This window comes from Oryx dammah, unplaced genomic scaffold (assembly GCF_014754425.2).
Source record: "Oryx dammah isolate SB20612 unplaced genomic scaffold, SCBI_Odam_1.1 HiC_scaffold_11210, whole genome shotgun sequence".
In the NCBI taxonomy this organism is placed as follows: domain Eukaryota; kingdom Metazoa; phylum Chordata; class Mammalia; order Artiodactyla; family Bovidae; genus Oryx; species Oryx dammah.
The window spans coordinates 3399679-3415022 of NW_024080603.1; the positions used below are offsets into that span (position 1 = coordinate 3399679).

Genomic DNA, 15344 nt, shown 5'->3' on the forward strand with positions numbered 1-15344 from the left:
GTCCAAGCCACGATCATCTGTCCCCTGATTAGCGAAAGTCGCCTGCCTACGGGCCTCTCTGCCTCCGTCACCTGCTCCACAGCAGCGGGGTGAGTTTTGTGAAGACATAAATCAGGTCGTGGCCTGGCACCACGGCAAATCGCTTTGTCGCCTCTGTACCAGATTCCACACTTTGGGAAACTGGCTTAAATGAATGGCTGAGACGATGCTGGTAACTGGGAAATGATCAAGTAAAGGAGGCGGAGTTAGTAGCCTTTCCCTTCTCCAGAGGATCTTCCCAACCCAGGGACTGAACCCAGGTCTCCCGCATTGCGGGTGGATTCTTTACGGGTTGAGCCACAAGGGAAGCCCAAGAATACTGGAGTGGGTAGCGTATCCCTTCTCCAAAGGATCTTCCGGATCCAGGAATCCAACCGGGGTCTTCTGCATTGCAGGCGGATTCTTTACCAACTGAAGGAGAAGATGAGTGAGTGAGAAGATGAGCAAGAAGTTGCTGGTAACCGGGAAATGATCAAGTAAACGAGGCGGTCTCCTGGAAACCAAAATGGAAACGGAGGCACTGGCCTGAGCAGAGCCGCGCACCGCCGCGAGGATGAACTTGGGAGCTCCTGATGGACTCAGAAGCAAACGCGCGGGCACAGCGGTTCCGCCCCTGGGTCAGGCGGAGGCTGCGCCCAGAGCGCAGTGACAGCGAGAGTGCGTCCGGGCCTCCCGGCCTCGTGGCCGCGCACGGGGCCGCGCTCCGAGGGCGCGCTCCGGGAGGCGGCGACGGCGGCGCGCGGGGCCGCCGTGGCGGCAGAAGCTCTTCCGGTGGCGGCGGAGGCGGCGCCGAGCAGGTTCTGAGAGCCGCGCGGGCTGTAGCCGGTGGGTAGCGGTGAATCGCGGGCCTGGGTGCGGTGGGTGGGAAACGCGCAGGGAGCCGGGCGGACGGGCGCGGGCTGGAGCTGGGGCGCGCGCCCGCGGGCGGCTGCTGGGCGACCCCCGCACACCCCGGCTGGGAAATCAAAAACCTGCCCGGACTCCTCGGGCCAGGGCGTCCCTGCACCTTGGAAACCCCACCTGCCGTCCCGCTGCCTCAGCTCCCCACCTCCGGCAGCCTGACCTCCCGCGAGCTCCGCCCGGAGCCCTGCGGTGCAGCGGGTCCCCCGGCACCGAAGGGGGTGCATGCGTCCACGCCCGCACGCGCCCTGCCACGCTGTCCTCGGGGCCGCGTGCCGAACCCGCCGCGGGGAGGACACCAAGATGGCTGCCGCGGGGTCGGGTGCGGGCGAGCGCAGGTGGCCGGGTGGCACCGACCCCCGCGCCCCCGGCTCCTGGCGCAGAGCGGGCTCCAGCCCTGCAACGAGCCTTCCAGTAGGAAGAGACAGGCAGGTGATGGACACCGTGATGGTCCTGCCCAGAGCTTGCATCTCGGTGCTGACCTCCTGAGCTTTCGCACTTGTCACGGGTCTCTAGCCTTCTGAGAATGACAGTAGCCACGATGTCTACTACGTGTGTGCAGGTGATCCAGGTCCATGCATTTTTACATCACATTCCTGCAGCCCCGTGGGGTACTTGGCCTTGCCCTCCTAATCCAGATGAGGAAGGAAACTGGATCTCAGAGAGGTTGTGTATCCTGCCTAAGGTCACACAGTGGGTCCTCTGTAGTCTCGGCTTAAATGTTCCTTCCTTAAAGACGCTTTCCAAACTTGGCTGCCTTGTTTGACATTGTCTCCTCCTGCACGTATCTTCTGTTACATTACTGCTTTGGTTTTTCCGTAAGAGAATATTTCACCAGTTGAAACGAACTGTTGACTTCCTTGTTTGATTCTCTGCTTGTGCTCAGGGCCTCTGTTTGTCTTGCTCACTGTCTGTTCCCTGCACCAGGTAGACTCTCACTGAATATTTGTTGAGTGCCTGAATGAAAAAGCTTAGCATGGGTGACTTCAGAGCTTGGACACAGAATCACTCCATGAACCACTGCCTTCTGAACCCCCACAGCATTTTCTTTGTACTTATCTCAAAGTTGTAATCTCTCTTCTGCCTCATCGTCTAGATTTTTCCTTGCATGCCTCTAGCTTTTCTCTTCCTGTGCCCATCCCCAGTTTGTTGAGCTGCTTCTATGTTTCAGGCCTTGTAATCGCTGCGAGATGGATATGCAAGTGAGTAAGGAAGCTTTGCCACTCTTGTGGCACTGAACTTGGACTTGCCATGAAAGACTGACTTGCCATATAAGAGCCATATAAGATGAGAGGGAACCTGGGATAATGAGGCTCCACCAGGAGGTTCTGGGACCTCAAGCAGCTCCTTTCTCCCCTGAGGACTGTGGGTGTCTGGTTTGTAGAAAATGATGGTGTTTGGAGAGATGGGTATATCAGCTTCTCTCCAGCTCTAATATAGAATTGTTCTAAGTCTGTATTCAAGGGTTCAGCTGAGTGTGCAAGCATTTAAAGTCCCATGGACTTTCAGGAGAGTGTTGATACCCGAGTAGCGGTTGTCAGAGAAAAAGCTGTAGCTATAATTCAGAATCAGGAAAATATTTAGAACGCTTTTAATAGTCTGTAGAAGTTTTATGAAATCCCATGTGGATGGATATAGAAGGAAGCGGAGAGGGCAGCTGGAGCAGCCGTGACCCTTGGAACAGATCCATCATATAGCTCCTCTGTTCTCTGATGCCTTGGAATGAAGAATAGCCTCTAACCTACTAAGCAAGCAGTGCTTAGATGCGTTCGATTGGAGTATGATAGGGAATGGAATGAACCTTTTGTTTGAGGTTAAAGGTGAGCAATACATAGGCAGTTGTTTTTTAAAGGCTGACAATGGCTTCAGCATGAGAACTTATTGTCAGAATAGAAATCAAACCTACACTCAGTTAACTTAATCATAAAAAGTTCAAAGTTATTAAGTTTTTGGTTAACTATTACTTTGTGAAATAGACAATATATATAATCTGTGACTTGATTCTTTAAAGTAGATGGTAAAATATGCAACTTGGTATGTCGAAAGTACTAGGGTTTGGGAGTATTTTATTATTTTCACAGGCTGATACCACTATCTCAAGTATAAACCAGTAGAATTTTTTTTTTAATGGATAAGAACTTCACTCATAAGAAATTGATTAAGAAACTCAAAGGTGATCTTGAGGACCATCAAAATATGAACAATGATTATATTGTCACATGTGTGTTTTAAAGTTCAGCTAAGAATGGGATCTTCCCTGTGAACTGGGAGGTGGGGGGCAGGAATGCTGGCAGGGAGACAGAGAGACGGCAGTCATTCCCCCGTGGCTTCTTGATTTTACGCGGGCCCTATGTCTTCATGCAGACGTGTCCCTGAAACAGAGGAAGGTATGCAACAGAAGGTCATTGCTGAGATTTGAAAGAATCTGCTTCTCAGCACAGGATTCAACTTTCTGTTCTATAAACTGATCTCCTGGGTGGCCACACCCATAAGAAAGGAATGCTGTGTGCTAACAACCATCTCAAAGCCAAATCAGGGAATGTGCTTCTTGAATAAATGTTATTGCTGTTGCCAGACACATCACTTTTGGCCTCACAAGGGTCCGGAGTGGAAGAAAGTGTTAGTCGCTCAGTCGTGTCCGACTGTTTGCAGCCCCCTGGACTGCAGCCCGCCAGGCTCCTCTGTCCATGGAACGCTCCAGGCAGGAACCCTGGAGCAGCCTGCCATGTCTTCTTCCTCCAGGGGACCTTCCCAGCCCAGGGATCCAGCCCGGGTCCCCTGCATTGCTGGCAGATTCTTTACCGTCTGAGCCACCAGGGAAGCCAAGCAGACTATAAAATCAGGTAGAAATGCCATCTTGGGCAGGACACTTGGTTTCGCTGAGTAGCTTTACAAAATAGGGGGAAATTTCTTAGAGAGCTGAAGTGAGAATTTAGCCGTCTTGTAACACGTGGAAAGCCCGGGGTCTGGCACACAGTGGGCTCTCAGCCACGTCCCTCTCCGGGGACTGGGATGGGGTATATCGCGCTCTCTGGCCCTAACTAAGTAAACCAAGGGCAACCAGATCCCTTCCCAACTTTTTCAAATGCAGTTATCTTAACTAACAGTAAGCTTCCAGTTTAATAATTATCATTGTTAATCTTTAGACAGGGTTAAAGTTCTTTTCCCAAGTCCCTGGGAGAGCACATTCCCTGACAATTTGTTTTCTGTGAAGTAAATTCTTCTTTTTTTTTTTCCGCAGTAGTTGAGCATTTTCTTGGCATGTAACTTGAATTTTAAAATGAAGCTAATCTTAGGAGAAAAGTGTTTTTCTCGGGTGTTTCTGGTCATCCTCAGGAAGTTCAGGCAGCCAAGCACCCTTGTTCCCCTCTGGTCCCACCACACTGGCGGCCACTGTGTTTACGGACAAGACTTCAGCATGTGAGGACAGGAGGGTCCGTGAGTGGAGAACCACGTGTTAGTGGCGATCCGATATTTGTCTGTCCCTCCACATTTACTAAAGCTCAATAAAGCCCTCCTGTACACCTCAGTTTTATAATCCTTTCAACTCTATTTAGCCAACCCTCATCTCCATCTTCAGGATGAGAAAATTGAGGCTCAGAGAGGCAAAGTGAGTCACCCAGTGACCTGCTTAGAAAGGAAGTGGCAGAATCGAGACTCTAATCCAGACTGCAGTGGTTTAAGTCTGGTTCTCATTCTGCAGGCTGGTTGCCAGGATAGATACTCAGGGAACCAGAACGCTGAGCAAGGGTTCTTCCTTGCAGGACCCAGCCAGCAACTAGTGTGGATGGCCATGGAGTCATCTAAATATTTATACTTCCCCAGAAAGAGGGTAAAAAAAAATCTTTCCTTGATTGGAAGAGCATTTGGTTATTAATGTTTACTCATAAGTTTTATATTCTTTACCACATAGCGTCTCCCAGACTTAGCTAGTCATAGGATGACGGTGGTTTAGTCACTATGTCTGACTCTTTGCAACCCCATGGACTGTGGCCCACCAGACTCCTCTGTCCATGAGATTTCCCAGGAAAGAATACTGGAATGGGTTGCCATTTCCCCCGCCAAGGGATCTTCCCAACCCAGGGATCGAACCGGCATCTCCTACGAGTCATTCATATCGAAGTCATCAGTAAGGTTGATAAGTTAGTTGAAGACTTCAGTGGAGGTGGGTGATGTCCACCCGTAATAAGCTCTAAATGGGAAGGGTGTCTGTACGTACGTTTGGGGAAATTTAGGTTATAGTCATTCGAATGTGCTTGCTTTTCAGTCTATTCACTGTGTATCGGGTCTTCCCAAAAACAAGGCCAAGCCAGCGTTGGGTGCAGGAAAGGACTCCAGCCCATGCTGACAGATGATGACAGTTAAGTCACTCAGTCGTGTCCGACTCTGTGACCCCACGGACTAACCTATCAGGCTTCTCCGACCATGAGGTTTTCCAGGCAAGAATGCTGGAGGGGGTTGCCATTTCCTTCTCCAGGGAGTCCATTCTGAATGTACAAATTAACTTTGTTCTGGGCTTCCCTCGTAGCTTAGTCAGTAAAGAATCTGCCTGCAGTGCAGGAGACCCTGGTTCGATCCCTGAGTTGGGAAGATCTGGAGGAGGGCATGGCAACCCACTCCAGCGTTCTTGCCCGGAGAATCCCAGGGACGGAGGGGCCTGGTGGACTGCAGTCCGTGAGTGGCGCGGAGTCCGCCGTGACTGAAGTGACTCGGCGTGCACACACAGCTTCCCCCTCATCCTCGTGGCGCCTAGTGCCGTCACAAGGGCCGTGCAGCCAAATGCCTCCCTGTCTCCTCTGAGGAAATTCCTGCCCGAGAAGCACTTGCTCTGCTGTTGTCACCATCCATTGTCATGAAATACCCTGAGAACCACATCAGCAGCTGTGCTCGAGAACGCTCTAGAAAAGTGCCTGATCTTTGACCAAAGTCAGCCTCGAGAGGGAGAGAGGGAGGAAAGTTCAGGAACTGCAAGCAGGGTTATGGCTACGCTTTTCATGCATAAACCAGACTTTATGCTTAAGGCGCACCATCAACCATAAACCTTCCCCTACCACTGGGGGCTTCGCTTCCTTTCCATGACGGTGCCCTGGGCGGGCAGCCCCATGGCCCAGCCCACGAGCTGGCACCAAGTGTTCGGGCCGGATGACCCTTAAGCACAGACCCCAGCAATCAGTGGGCGCCTGTGATGCTGCAGGACCAGGTGTCCAGGCCTGCCAAGCTTCAGCAAGGAGGCAGGTGGAAAGGTGCTGTGCCCAGGGACCCCCGCATAGCAGTCAAGGCCATGGGGTGCTTTGCCCCCCAAGGCAGCTCCTAGGGCAGGAGCCCCCGCCTCGGCCCCCTGCACTTCGGGCAGAGGCTCAGAGCTTCTCCTGGGTCTACAGCTGGGGAGACAGGTGAGCCAGGGCAGGGGCACCTTGTCCACTGTCCCACAATTTTAGTGTAAAATAGGAAATAAGTTTCGTTTGTTTTGTTTTCAGACTGGACTCTTATTTATAGAAACTGGTTATTTTATTTAGAGTGGGGAAAAAAGTATAAACTGTTCCTGCGCTTGAAGGTTGGTGCAAGAAAATGCTTGTCCAATTAGATCATGGGAGTCCTAGTTAATAATTAAAATTTTATCTGGTTTGAGATCAGCTTTCTTTGTAAGAATGTTCATATGGCATTTCTGATTAGCCTTTATGGTTTTGAAATTGGTGGGGGCAGGGACGGGCTCTCAAGTTTAGTTGGTATGTCTTATTAAAATCCTTTTTAAATAGTTTTATTTGTTTGCTGTTGCTGAAGTTTAGTTGATATACAATGTTGTGTTAGTTTCAGGTGTACAGCAAAACTATTCAAGTATATGTATACACACATATGCATATACATATATATATACACACACATATGCATATGCATACATACACACATATGCATATACATATATATATGTACACAATAGGTCCTTGTCGTGTGGCTGTTTTATATGTGTGTGTGTGTGTGTGTGTGCTCAGATGCTTCAGTCATGTCCACCTCTTTGTGACACTATGGACTGCAGCCCGCCAGGCTCCTCTGCCCACGGGATTCTCCAGGCAAGAATACTGGAGTGGGTTGCCATGCCCTCCTCCAGGAGATCTTTCCAACCCAGGGATCGAACCCAAGTGTCCTGTATCTCCTGCACTGCAGGCAGATTCTTTACTGCTGAGGCACTGGGATGCATTTAATATAATGTGTAGATATTACTCACAAATTCCTAATTTATCCCTCCCTCCACCCCCACCTTTCCCCTTTAGTGACTGTAAGTTTTTTTCTAAATGAACTTATTTACAAAATCACATTCTTTTAAGTAGTAAAAAGAGTGCTGTGTTAGTAGCCTAATGTACTTAGCATATTGCTAGTCGTGTCCGACTCTTTGCGACCCCATGGACTGTGGCCTACCAGGCATCTCTGTCCACGGGATTCTCCAGGCAAGAACACTGGAGTGGGTTACCATTAACACAACTAAATCTTACCCTAAAACAACCATGTATGAGCTTATCTTTCTGGAGGTCAGAAGCCCAGACTGGTTCTGTGTTGCCTCTGGAGGCTCCAAGGGAGACTCTCTATCCGTGCTCTTGGCAGCTTCCAGAGGCCATGCCGCTCGCTGGGCTCCTGGCCCTGCCTCACACCAAACTCTGCTTGTCCCTTGTCGCATCCACCTCTCTGACTCTCCTCTCCTACCTCCCTCTTTCTCTCACAAGGACCCTTGTTGTGATCAGGCCCACCTGAATCATCCAAGGGAGTTTCCCAGTCTCAAGAGCTTTCACTGAATTATACCAGCAAAGTCCCTTCGCCACAGGAAGTAATACAGTCAGAAGCTGGAGGTTGGCGGGGGTGGTGGTGGGGTATCTCTGGGGGGCCACGGTGCTGCCTGCCACACTCTATACAGAGTGGGTGGTATGGACTTTCAGTGTTGGGCTTTTGGCAGGCTAGGCCTGGCGTCTGATGATAAGCCTGCTTCCTCCCTTGTGGGATAGCTATGACTTCTGAGAATCTTACTTTCCTCCTCTGCGAGTTGTGCATAATATGCCTAAAGCACAGTGTTGTGGAAACTGACTTAGAATAGTCTTCCACTGGCACAGAGTAGGGGCTTGAACTCTTAGGCAAGTGCACAGCCCTGTCCCTTGTATGTAATAGAAACTCAAAACTGTTGGAGTTCCTTTCCCTATCAGTCTCTTTTTCCTTTGCCTGTTAAAGAAGGGACTTTGTATACACTACTATATATAAAATAAACAACAAGATCTTACTATACAGCACAGGGAACTGTATTCAGTATCTTATAAGAATCTATATGGGAAAGAATCTGAAAAATATGCATACAGATACATACGTATGTTGATACGTATCTGAGTCACTTCGCTGTATACCAGGAACTAATGCAACATTGTAGATCAACTATACTTCAACTTTAAAAAAAAGAGACTTTGTGAGGCCTCCACAGCAGTCTTCTCATGTGTACTGTGGAGGCACCATAGGGTTAGCATAGCTCAGAGCTTCATGGTAGGAGTAGACCTGTTTTTATTTAAGGGGGAAAAGAAGGGCCTTACAGACCCCAGTTCTGTGCAGACATTAAGTGCTGTGATTTGAGGGGCGGGGGGATAGCTGAAAGAGTAACAGAGAAGAAAGAATGCACTGGCTGACCAGCACCTGAGACAAGGTCTTTGCCCACTTCCTTCTGCCGCCAGCACCAGGGGCACACCCTGGGCAGTCATTTCCCCCTCTGTGCCTCTGTTTCCTGTATGATGGGCACATTGAGGGCATCATTTTTAAGATCCTCTCTAGCTCTTATCCAATTAGAACATCTTTTATGAAGTACCATGTTATAAAACCAGATCATGTTTTCAATAATGTGACCTTAAGTTTGCCCCATATTTAACAAATTAGAGGTTGGTTGGTCATTAAGAACGAGAATTCTCTGAAAGCTATATTAACTTTTTGTTGTTGTTGCTGTTACATGTATTAAGTGTAGAGGGGAAATAGTGACAGTGAGAATTAGACTTTAGAGGGAAGAAGGATGACTTGGCACCCAATTTTATGAGAAGACATCAGTGTCAAATACCCATGGGGGAGCACGGCAGCCCGCTCAGGGCTGTGAGACGACATGGCGGAGCAGAGAAGGACGTGGGGCACACAGCTCCCAGCCTCACGCAGAGTCGCAGCCTGGTGCCTGGAGAGCCGGAGGGGCCCAGGCTCAGAGCGCCTGCAGAAGCACGTGCCGGGCCTTGTGCTAGACCTCCTGGATCCGAGGCTCTAGAAGACTGATAGTGTTCGTCTTTTTCAGAAGCTCTTCAGGTGAGGTTAGTGTGTTCTGTTGTTTAGGAACCACCAGTCTGTACTGCTGGCTTTGCAGGAATAATAGTGCCCTGGGGAGGGGGCCTTTAATATGCTGAGTTTTCACTCCCTGCTTGCCACCAGCATTGCTTATCATTTTTAGAATTTGTCAGGGTAACCATCTTGCAGTGTTCTCACTCCCCTGATGACCCTTTGGGACTTGTCTCCACCTCCTCACTGGCCCAAGGTGGAAGCAACCAGGGGGATATTCCTTTTGGGCAGCGGGACGAGCAGTACACTCACTTCCCCTGTCCTCCAGGACAGCACACTGCCGAGTTCCTACCCACTGACACTCTGTCACAGCCTCTTTTGCTGAAACTTAGTCTTTCCCGACCTCTTAACATCTGAGGCAATGGCACCCCACTCCAGTACTCTTGCCTGGAAAATCCCATGGACGGAGGAGCCTGGTAGCTGCAGTCCATGAGGTCCGCGAAGAGTCAGACACGACTGAGCGACTTCACTTTGACTTTTCACTTTCATGCATTGGAGAAGGAAATGGCAACCCACTCCAATGTTCTTGCCTGGAGAATCCCAGGGATGGGGGAGCCTGGTGGGCTTCCGTCTATGGGGTCGCACAGAGTCGGACACGACTGAAGCGACTTAGCAGTAACATCTGAGGCCTTGGATTCCTTCTCTTTTTACATTCACCTCCCTGTTGATCTCCTCCTATTGTGTGAGTTTCCATAGTCTCTGTGCTTATAGCTCCCAGATGAATATCTGCAGACAAAACCTCTCCTCTGAACTCCACACTCTCATTTTCAAATGCCTCCTGGACATCTCCACTTAGAAGGCCCCTAGGCCTTACAAACTTCATTCATCCAAAGCTGAACTTGCTGTTTTCTCCCTAACATCTGCTCCTCTTCCATCCAGATTACCTTAGGAGTCATGCCTTTTTTATTCTGTCCCACCCCCCGTCCAAGTTATCAGGAAATCCCGTTGGCTCCATCAACAGCATATCCAGAACATCAGCGCTTCTTGACAGCTCCCTGCTGCCACCTGCTCCACCATCAGCCCTGTTCTGGATGCCTGCATGAGCCTCACAGAGAGGCTTCCTACATCTGCTCTTATCACCCCACTGCATTCTCCACACAGCAGCTAGAGAGGTCCTTTTAAATTATAAGTCAGATCATTTTAGTACTCGAACCCACCAGTGACTCCCATTTCCCTCAGGGTAAAATGCAGAGGCCTCACAGTGGCCACAAGGCAACAAACAATCCTATTCCCACTTAACCCCCTCCCCATGCCTCTCAGACCCCTCATCTCCTGTCTCCCTCTTCCTCTCTCCAGCCCAGCTGCGCACCTTCTTGCTGTTCTTTGAAGACATCTGCCTCAGGGCCTCTGGAGTGTCTGTTCCTTCTCCCCGGAATGCCGTTCCCCCAGTTCCCCGCATGCTTCATCTCTTCTCTCCCATCTTGCTCCCTTGTTATTTTCTCAGTGAGGCCTGCCCTGCCTGCCCTGGTTAAACACACACTCCTCCTGATGGTTCCTAGTCTGACTTTTCCCCAAACCACCTATTACCTTCTTAGATATTTGATACTTGGTTTACCTTTTGTGTTTGTATTGTCTGGCTCCCCTTCTATTCCCACCATCCAACACCAGCTCCACCAAGGCAGGAATTTTTGTCTTTGTTCACTGATTTAGGCCAAGAATCTGTTATATGGTGGATGCCCAGTCAGTGAACACTAAAGGCAGCAGCATTTTCTAGACTTTAAAGAAAGAAGAAACCTGTAAGTCTTGTCTTGGCAAGAATTTCTTCTGTATTTAATCTGTGACCTACTGCAGTGTAGAGTGTAAGAACGATACCTCATCATGGTCCATTCAGAAATAGGAGTGAGTTTGACCAGGTTCTCTGGTTTAATTATTACAGCATAGAAAGTATAAGGATAGAAACAAACTATGACCTGTATGCATAAGTAGAAATTCAAATTCTGATCCTGAGACAAGGCCAGTGTGAACTGTATGTTATAGATCCATACTGGAAAAAGTACAGAAACTGGAAGTGCTGAGAAACTTTCATAAAAACATCTTAGAGTTCTATTATATTAATATCTGCTGATCAATAATAAAAAATTGGGACTTTTTTGTGTCCAGCCTTTTTCAAAATTTATTTTTAATCGAGTTTATGAAAGTATTGGTTCAAGACAGGGATTGAAAATGAGAACAAACAAAGCAGGTCTTTCATCACACATAGCTTAAGAAGCACTAATCAGATGGACTCCAGGGCTACCTTAGGAACTTGGAGTAAAAAACAGCTTGAGACCTTCTGTACCTTTATTAGTTATCTCATAGATTTTCATTTTATTGTCTCCTATAGTGATTTTCAACTTTTTTCTTTTTTGCTTTTCTTCCCCCCAAGCAGTAGAACCCTCTCTTTAAAAGATCGTTGCCATAAAACACAGCGGCAGAAGGCAGATGAGAGCAGACCAACTGTGGTTGAGCATGAATCCCCTCCACTCCCCTCTGTTCAGCTCAGTCGCTCAGGCGTGTCCGACTCTTTGTGACCCCATAGACTGCAGCACGCCAGCCCTCCCTGTCCATCACCAACTCTTGCAGTTTACTCAAACCCATGTCCATCGAGTCAGTGATGCCATCCAACCATCTCATCCTCTGTCGTCCCCTTCTCCTCCTGCCCTCAGTCTTTCCCAGCATCAGGGTCTTTTCCAAGGAGTCAGTTCTTTGCATCAGGTGACCAAAGTATTGGAGTTTCAGCTTCAGCATCAGTCCTTCCAATGAATATTCAGAACTGATTTCCTTTAGGATGGACTGATTGGATCCTCTTGCAGTCCAAGGGACTTTCAAGAGTCTTCTCCAACACCACAGTTTAAAAGCATCAATTCTTCAGTGCTCAGCTTTCTTTATAGTCCAACTCTCATATCTGTACATAACTACTGGAAAAACCATAGCTTTGACTAGACAGACCTTTGTTGGCAACATAATGTCTCTGCTTTTTAATCTGCTCTCTCAGTTGATAATAGCTTTTCTTCCAAGGATCAATTGTCTTTTTATTTCATGGCTGCAATCACCATCTGCAGTGGTTTGGGAGCCCAAGAAATAAAGCCTGTCAGTGTTTCCATTGTTTCCCCAACTATTTGCCATGAAATGATGGGACCGGATGCCGTGATCTTAGTTTTCTGAATGTTGAGTTTTAAGCCAACTTTTTCACTCTCCTCTTTCACTTTCGTCAAGAAGCTCTTTAGTTCTTCTTCGCTTTCTGGCATAAGGATGGTATCATATACATATCTGAGGTTATTGATATTTCTCCCAGCAATCTTGATTCCAGCTTGTGCTTCATCCAGCCCAGCATTTTGCATGATGTATTCTGCATATAAGTTAAATAAGCAGGATGACAATATACAGACTTGACATATTCCTTTCCCTATTTGGAACCAGTCTGTTTTTCCATGTCCAGTTCTAACTGTTGCTTCTTGACCTGCATACAGATTTTCCAGGACCTAGGTAAGATGGTCTGGTATTTCCGTCTCTTGAAGAATTTTCCACAGTTTGTTGTTATCCACACAGTCAAAGGCATTGGCCTAGTCAATAAAGCTGAAATAGATGTTTTTCTGGAACTCGCTTGCTTTTTTGATGATCTAACAGATGTTGGCAATTTGATCTCTGGTTCCTCTGCCTTTTTAAAATCCAGCTTTAACATCTATAAGTTCACAGTTCACGTATTGCTGAAGCCTGGCTTGGAGAATTTTGAACGTTACTTTGCTAGCATGTGACATGAGTGCAATTGTGCAGTAGTTTGAAAATTCTTTGGCATTGCCTTTCTTTGGGATTGGAATGAAAACTGACTTTTTCCCATCCTGTGGCCACTGCAGACTTTTCCAGCCTTGCCGGCATATTGAGTGCAGCACTCCATTCCCCTAGAGGTCACTAAAGTCCCTCAGCAGAGCCCTAAGTCCCTGCACACAAGTATGATACCTATTTTCCTGGGCATGAATTGGAGTTTCTATTTTACTTGTTATATGTTTTATAGATAATATATCTTATATAGTCTCATTTGAAATTTAGACATTCCTTCATACAATGACCCAGCTCTTTGAAGTGTTTCCTCATATCTCTGGACTTGACATGCATGACTTAAAGGTGCCCTGATTTGAAATTTAGACACTTCTTTTATCGTAGCAGTTCAGTTCAGTTCAGTCGCTCAGTCGTGTCCGACTCTTTGCGACCCCATGAATCGCAGCACGCCAGGCCTCCCTGTCCATCACCAACTCCCAGAGTTCACTCAGACTCACGTCCATCGAGTCAGTGATGCCATCCAGCCATCTCATCCTCGGTCATCCTCTTCTCCTCCTGCCCCCAACCCCTCCCAGCATCAGAGTCTTTTCCAATGAGTCAACTCTTCGCATCAGGTGGCCAAAGTACTGGAGTTTCAGCTTTAGCATCATTCCTTCCAGAGAAATCCCAGGGCTGATCTCCTTCAGAATGGACTGGTTGGATCTCCTGGCAGTCCAAGGGACTCTCAAGAGTCTTCTCCAACACCACAGTTCAAAAGCATCAATTCTTCAGCACTCAGCCTTCTTCACAGTCCAACTCTCACATCCATACATGACCACTGGAAAACCATAGCCTTGACTAGACGGACCTTAGTCCGCAAAGTAATGTCTCTGCTTTTGAATATGCTATCTAGGTTGGTCATAACTTTTCTTCCAAGGAGTAAGCGTCTTTTAATTTCATGGCTGCAATCACCATCTGCAGTGATTTTGGAGCCCCTAAAAATAAAGTCTGACACTGTTTCCACTGTTTCTCCATCTATTTCCCATGGAGTGATGGGACCGGATGCCATGATCTTCATTTTCTGAATGTTGAGCTTTAGGCCAACTTTTTCACTCTCCACTTTCATTTTCATCAAGAGGCTTTTTAGTTCCTCTTCACTTTCTGCCATAAGGGTGGTGTCATCTGCATATCTGAGGTTATTGATAATTCTCCCGGCAATCTCGATTCCAGCTTGTGTTTCTTCCAGTCCAGTGTTTCTCATGATGTACTCTGCATAGAAGTTAAATAAGCAGGGTGACAATATACAGCCTTGACAGACTCCTTTTCCTATTTGGAACCAGTCTGTTGTTCCATGTCCAGTTCTAACTGTTGCTTCCTGACCTGCATACAGATTTCTCAAGAGGCTGGTCAGGTGGTCTGGTATTCCCATCTCTTTCAGAATTTTCCACAGTTTCTTGTGATCCACACTATCAAAGGCTTTGGCATAGTCAATAAAGCAGAAATAGATGTTTTTCTGGAACTCTCTTGCTTTTTCCATGATCCAGTGGATGTTGGCAATTTGGTCTCTGGTTCCTCTGCCTTTTCTAAAACCAGCTTGAACATCAGGGAGTTCACGGTTCACGTATTGCTGAAGCCTGGCTTGGAGAATTTTGAGCATTACTTTACTAGCGTGTGAGATGAGTGCAATTGTGTGCTCGTTTGAGCATTCTTTGGTATTGCCTTTCTTTGGGATTGGAATGAAAACTAACCTTTTCCAGTCCTGTGGCCACTGCTGAGTTTTCCAAATTTGCTGGCATATTGAGTGCAGCACTTTCACAGCATCATCTTTCAGGATTTGAAACAGCTCAACTGGAATTCCATCACCTCCACTAGCTTTGTTCGTAGCGATGCTTTCCAAGGCCCACTTGACTTCACATTCCAAGATGTCTGGCTCTAGATTAGTGATCACACCATCATGAATATCTAGGTCCTGAAGATCTTTTTTGTACAGTTCTTCTGTGTATTCTTGCCACCTCTTTAGAACTGGTTAAAAACTAGCCATAAAGTCACGTGTATTTCAGTGAGAGAAATAACAGTGGAGGAACTGGGGCTGTCTCAACAACAAAGGAAGAGATAGGTCTTTCAGAGCATCTTGGAGAATGGTGGAATTTAGGGAAGCTTAATGAAGCAATATTATGATTGACTCAGAGCAGGGTTTGGAGAAGGCAATGGCACCCCACTCCAGTACTCTTGGCTGGAGAATCCCATGGACAGAGGAGCCTGGTGGGCTGCCATCTGTGGGGTCGCACAGAGTCGGACACGACTGAAGCCACTTAGCAGCAGCAGCAGATCAG

At 47.7% G+C, this 15344-nt stretch overlaps 1 protein-coding gene across 2 annotated transcripts in view; it reads left to right on the top strand.

Moving 5' to 3' along the window:
* Positions 1 to 768: 768 nt before the first annotated feature.
* Positions 769 to 15344, top strand: part of LOC120860971 (sideroflexin-1) — a 56221-nt gene continuing 41645 nt past the window's right edge. For both annotated transcript variants that reach the window (XM_040236675.1, XM_040236674.1), the window contains exon 1: positions 769 to 874. The gene's annotated coding sequence lies outside the window, so the exon portion shown is untranslated. The remainder of the gene's footprint in view (positions 875 to 15344) is intronic.